Source organism: Vombatus ursinus, unplaced genomic scaffold (genome assembly GCF_900497805.2).
Source record: "Vombatus ursinus unplaced genomic scaffold, bare-nosed wombat genome assembly UNPS02014784.1, whole genome shotgun sequence".
Lineage (NCBI taxonomy): Eukaryota > Metazoa > Chordata > Mammalia > Diprotodontia > Vombatidae > Vombatus > Vombatus ursinus.
In genome coordinates, this window is record NW_020954562.1 from 6,509,981 (window position 1) to 6,516,973 (window position 6,993).

At 37.6% G+C, this 6,993-nt stretch overlaps 1 pseudogene; it reads left to right on the plus strand.

Annotated features, from left to right (window-relative positions):
- The window catches only part of LOC114046485, a 177,001-nt pseudogene extending 170,575 nt beyond the window's left edge, over positions 1-6,426 (plus strand).
- The last annotated feature ends 567 nt before the right edge of the window (positions 6,427-6,993 follow it).

Consider the following 6,993-nt stretch of genomic DNA (forward strand, 5'->3'; position numbering starts at 1 on the left):
AGATAGGTAGAGCAAGTGAGCAAGCTGCTAGGCCCGAAGACAAAATTTAAAATAGCCCCTGACCTGAAGAAGAGTAAATTTACTGGCGAGGATATTTCTTTGAGATCTTGGGTTCCCAAAATCTGTTATATTGACAAGTTAATCTATCAGGGAAAGTCCAATAATTGACATGCTTAAATTATTTCCCATAAATAGCTGGATGACCCCTTGTCAGGAATGTTGCAAAGGATGATGAGATGAGATGAGATGAGATATGATATGACATATGATATGATATGATGTGATATGATATATTTTGGTCCAGATTGGACTTCATAGCCTCTGAGGACCTTTCCAACACTGAGATTCTGTAATTCTGTGACATTCATGGAGAAACTCAACAGTCATTGAAGAAATGAACAATCTTTACATTCTTTGATCTTAGAGTTGCTCTCTACCAAACAATTCCCACAGCTCATTTTCTTTTTTTTTGCCTTTTTGGTTAGGCAATTGGAGTTAAGTGACTTGCCCACGGTCACACAGCTAGTAAGTGTCATGTGTCTGAGGCCAGATTTGAACTCAGGTCTTCCTGACTCCAAGGCTGGAGCTCTATCCACTGTGCCACCTAGCTGCCCCTCCACAGCTCATTTTTGAATATAGCAGAAAATGGCCCCAACGTACCCAAAGGTGGATGTCACGGTCGAACAAGTATTACTAACATCCAAACAGTGTTTGGAAATCACGGAAAGAAGGGACCCACTAAGTGCACAGTAAGAATGCTTGAGGAGGAAAGTGAGTTGGAAGGTGCATTTCGCTTGAGAACGCAGAATTTAAACTTAGGGTGCTACATAACAGACACGTGGCTTGGCATTCAAGGTGTCCACAATCTAGCTGTTTCCTGTTTTTAGCTTCATTCTATACTTACTGCTCTTTCTTTCTATCCAAATTGGACTACTAATTATTCCCACACACAACATTCCCTCTCTTTCCTGCACACATTCTCATTGAGAGTGTTCCATCCCTGAAATGCCCTCCTTTCTCATCTCTATCTTTCTGAATCTTTGTCTTTCTTCAAGGTTTCCTTCCTGAAACCTTTCCTGAGATCTCCAGTTGTTTGTGCTCTGTCTTCTCAATTTACACTGAATTACATCTATTTGGGTACATAGTGTATGCCCTTCCACAGTGCCTTAAACATAGCAGGGATTTAATACATGTTTATTGAATTGAGTTCAATTGAAGCCATGAGTTTTGAGTCAGGAGAAAGTTGATTTGTAACTTTTGAGACATCCATTCAAAGAAGGAGGGGTCTTAGAAAATTTATTCTAACTCACTTCAGGCAGCTGAGAGGGTCCCAAGGCACTCTAGTATTAGTCCTACTTTTCTACTTGTGTCTACAGCATTTAGTACAGTGCTTTGCACATAGTAAGTGCTTTATAAATGCTTTTTTTCATTCATTCATTCACTCATTCAATTCCACCAGATTCTTAATTTTATCAAGTAGCATTTTGGTAAGGACAGAGACAAATTGGAACACATTCAAAAGGGGGGTATGATAAAAGAGCTGGAGACAATGCTATATTTGGATGAGTTAAAGGAACTGGGGATGTTTGGCCTAGATAAGAGAAGACTTAGGGAGGACACGATAACTATCTTCAATTATTTGAAAGGTTGCCACATAGAAGAGTGATTAGATTCATTCTGTTTGGCCCCAAAAGACCGAACTAAAAGCAGTAGATGGAAGTTGCAGAGAGATAGACTGAAGCTTGATGTAAGGACAAACTTCTTAACAATTAGACTTCCAAAAGTCAAATGTGTTGCCTTAGGAGACTGTGGGTTTCGTAGGAGATTTTCAAAGAGAGGTAAGATGACCACTTGAGTTGTATTGGCAATTTCTAGCTAGGTACATATCGAACCAGATGGACTCTGAGTTCCCTTCCAGCTCCAAAATTAGGTGATTCTATGATATTTGGTTCTGTCAGCTGCTACTAACTAGCCCATTACCAGTTTTTTTCTGTATAGCAATTTTGCCTGCTGATGTAAAAAAGCAGTAAGAGAGAAAAATAGGTAAAAGAATCCTATTCCTCCTCAAATTTTCCTAGAGCACTTTGTCTGTATCTCTCCTTTGCCCCCATATCTCTGTCTTGTATTATATGTATCTGCATAGTAGAATATGATTGAGAACTGTACCATTTATCATGTTTGCATTTGCTGCACTCAGCAGTGTCTTGCACATAGTAGGAGTTTAATAAGTGTTCACTAAACTGAATTTGTTGAACAAGCAAAGTGTCTTTCAGAGTATTTGAGTTAGACACCATTTGCCTAATAAGGTGAATTATGACTTGGTCTCTGGTATAATTAAAATTTCTGAATTCTAAATTGCTCTTTTTATAGTTCCATGAGTTTAACTGTATATGATCACTGTGCTTTCTTTTCTTGCCTTAATTTTATTTTTAAAATTTTTTATTTTTATTATGAAATTGGCATTTTAATACATAGAGGAACAAACAGGATTTAATATGAAGTTGTGAACTTCTATTATATATATTTTAAGTGTAAACTCAACATGATAGTGACAAAATTGCACTCTTTTGTCTCCTTCTGAACTTCCTTCTACTCTTTTCTGTGCATTTTTAAATATTTCATTGACACTCATTTCTTTCTTTTTTGTGCATCATTATCACTACCCGCTAACTCTGTCCCCACATACAAAACCCCTCTCTTCTAACAAATAAATATAATCAAGCAAAACAAATTTAAACATTGGTGGTAGGAAGCATGTTTCATTAGCAGTCTTTTGAGGTCACATTTGGTCATTTAAATGATCAGAGTTTTTAAGTCAGAGTTGTTTTCCTTTACATTATTATTGTCATTGTTCTGCTCAGTTCCTTCTGTATCTCGTCATACTTATTTTCAGATTTCTCTGAATCTGTTCCTTTCATTCTTTCTTACAAAGCAATAACATTCTATTATATTCAAATACTATAATTTGTTCATCCATTCCCCATTGATGAGAATGCATGATGTTTCCAGTTCTTTACTATAACAAAGAGTACTGATACATACATACACAATATACATATATATACACACACAAACATGCATATATTCACATATACATATACAAATGTGTATATATCTATACATGTATATGTATAACATTACATATAATATAAAGAATATGATATGTACATATAACACATATATCTGTGTACACATGTATAGTGTATATGTTTGTGTAATATACATGCACATATCATATATAAATGGGTATACACATACATATACACACGTGTGTATAATACATAAGTACATATATATACATGCACATGTGTGCATGCCTATAGATATAGGTATAGATATAGCTATATAACATCTGTGACCACTGTATTTCTTTAGGCTCTTGGGGCTCCCTAATACTAGATGCATAATTGTTAGGATACTAGTAATGATAATAAGAGCTAGCATTGCTATAATACTTCAAGATTTTCAAAATTCTTTACACACATTATCTCATTTGATCCTTAAAACAATTTTGTGGTAAATACTATTATTAACCTCACCTTACATATTAGGAAATTGAGACTGAGAGGTTAAGTGATTTGTCCAGAGTCACACAGCTAAGAAGCATTTAAGTCAGGATTTGAACTCAAATCTTCCTGACTCTAGGTGTAACACTCTATCCACTGTACCCTCAGCCACCTTGTAATCAATCAACAAGAATCCACCTCTTAGAAATTCAGGCTTCCTTTCAAGTGTTGCTTAGGTGCCCTCTCTTCCATCAGGCCTTTTCTGATCCCTCTAGAGAGTAAGTAGCTCTCTGTCCCTCTTGAAATTATTTTGTAGACACTTCAAATCCACTTCTTTGAGTATATGCTACAAACTCCCAGTATGTGTAAGCTTCTTGAAAACAGAGAATGTTTTGTTCTTAATCTTCCCCACCCTAATGCCAAGAAAGGTGTCTTGCTCTTAATAAGTGCTTAATAAATCTTTGTTGAATTGTAGAGATGACATTTCATGAAAATGTATTTATAACAATAAGTCCCAAATACTTCGTCAAGGCTAGCTGTTATATAGGAGTTTGGAGGACAGGGAGATTATTTGGGCCCCAGGGTGATCGGGGAAGACACACAAAGATTAAGTGACTTATTCAAAGTCCCACCCCTCTTTAGTGGCAAAAATAGTACTAGAATGCTTTAGACTCCTCTAGTCCAGTGTGCTTTCCCCTCTACTCGTCCCTCCCCTGCATATCTCTTATAGTGGTTTCTAATATTTTTATTTAACTTTTATCGTCTTATCTCTTTAGCTTGATTAAGTCCAGGGATCCAATGTTATCTTTCTCTGTGTCTCCTCACAGTGCCTAGTACAGTACCTTATGTATGGTCGGGACTCTGTACTGTGTCAAATGACATCAAGTGTTCTAAAACTTTTAAAGCACTATATAAATATCCATTTATGGTCACCATATAAATGTGCCCCTCTCTAGCAAAACTTATGAAGGAAGGTGCTATCCACCTCCAGACAAAGAAGTAATATATATTAGTATGTATTATATGGTTTCACATATATATCTATATCTAATGTTGACCTTCTCTAATGCAAGGTGGAGAGAGAGGGAGACAGAGAGCTCAGAACTCAAAGTGTAACAAAAAAAAAATGAGAAAAATTAAAAAAAAAAAAAAGAGAACATATTGAATGAGAATCAGTTAAAGTGACTGAGAATATTTAACCTAGAGAAGAAAAGACTAGAGAGGAGGTGGCTCTGTCTTCAGATAATTGAAGAGCTGTCATGGGGAGGAGGGCTAAGACTGATTTTGTTTGGCCCTGGAAGACAGAACAAGGAACAATGAATGAAAGTTACATTGAAGTTTAGGCTTGATGTAAGGAAAAATTTCCTCATGACAGAAGCTGGCCAATGATGGAAGAGGCTCTTTTAGGTGGTGGTGAGTTCTCCCTCATTAGAGGCCTCTAAGCAAAGCCTAGATGATCATTCATTGTTTATGTTAAATAGTAGATTCTTATTCAGGTATGAATTGAAATAGGTGTTCTATGAAGTACTTTGCAGCCCTAAGATCTGGAAAGAGAAGAGAAAAGAAGGAAGTAATCAATTGGGCAAATTCCCAGAAGATCCAGAAGGAAATGGGGCCCAAAGACAGATTCAAGAAATAGGTCTCGAGAAGGAGGACTGAGTTAGAATACTAACAACTGGAAACTGAAGCAAAAAGGACAAGATGGGTGAAAATGCAAAGGGATTCTTAAGTATGCAGCACTGGTGATGATCAAGTGGTGGATGGCCTGAGTTTTTAAGAAAAGTAGGACTCAATGTGCTCTATTAAAAAGGTTGAGGGTCTTGTAGAGCACTTGAAGACAGAGAACAAAGTTTGGAAAAGACACCTTGAGAGATGCTATTATGGACCCTAAGATGAAAGAGTAACTCCCTCCCAAGGTTTCCATCATTTATACTTCAGTAACCAGTTTTGTTGATCAGAATCACACCCAGAATAGCACTTCCCTATATTACTTTCTCTACCTCTTGAAGAATAATATTGTAAGCTGAGTCAATAATTTATCCATTGCTCTGCTGTTAGCAGAAAGTGCTAACAGATGTCTGCACAAGTGAAATTTCTTCCATTCATATGAAAGGCACTTTGCTAGGCTCTGAGAACACAAAACAAAAACAAAATAATCCTCATCCTCAAAGATCTTATATTTTACTAGAGGGATGCCATAGATACACAGATAAGTAAAAGTTGTTATTTAGTCATTTTCAGTTGTGTCTTACTCTGTGACCCCTTTTGGGGGTTTCTTGGCAAAGATACTGAAGTGGTCTGCCATTTCCTTCTCCACCTCATTTTCCAGATGAGGAAACTGTGGCAAACAGGGTTAAATGACTTGCCCAGGGTCACACAGCTAGTAAGCTTCTGAGCTCAAGTCTTCCTGACTCCCGGCCCAGCACTCTATCCACTGTACCGGCTAGCTGTCCCTAGTAAAAGTATTTAAGTATATCCAAGGCATATAAAAAGTAACACAAAGTCTCTTGTCACTAATATATCAAAACTCTGTTCCAGATATGTGACCTATTTCACAAGCTACCTTCCATTCAGGATGGATTTCTCGTATCCATCTACTACACAGCTTCCAAAATAGTTTTCACAGAACACCAGTCTAACTATGTCACTCCCCTGCTCAATAATGTTCAGTGGCTCCTATTACCCATAGGATGAATACAAACTCCTCAGCTTTGCGTTAAAAGCCTTTTATAGTCTGCCTCTAACTTACCTTTCCTTTCCAGACTTCCTTCTGATTCCTCCTGTTCCCCGACACTGCCCTTCAGCCAGCCAGTCCTATTTGCTGTTCTCTGAATGTGAACATTCCATCTCTCACCTCCGCGTCTTCACAAGGACGTTCCACGTGTTGACAAGGCTCTCCTTCCTCGCCTTTACCTCCTAGAATCCCCAGATTTTTTCGAGGTTCTGTTCAGGTGGCACCTGTTATGTGAAACCTTTCCTGATCCTATTAGCAGTTAGTGTTCTCAATCCTCAAATGATCTGGCGTAACAGCACTTGCACTGAGACTCACTCTCTCAACCCTTGCTGGCACTGACAGTCTAGGGTTCCAGAGAGTGACTCCTTCAGTGGGGACACTGAGGAGCTGGGAGTGATCCTATCAGGAGATACAACTCTACCCTCTTGTTACTGGTTGATAGGAATTGGTTAATAAGTGGACAGACTTAATATTAATCAAAGAATAAAATAGGGAGCTATACGCTTACTAAAGGTGTTTGACTTAACATGAAAGACGTCCGGGAGCACAGAGATCAAATAGAAGAAGGATTCCCTAGAAAAGGTAATGTCCTCCAAATGCTTCCCCTTGTGGATCACATTGTGACATCAAGTACCACAACATTTCCAAAGCCTCCTAAATGAGATCTCTTATTATCTGAAAAAGTTCAGACTAAGTATCCATGAAAGAAAACCAATAATATATTACTTATAATAAAGTAAAACAAAATACATA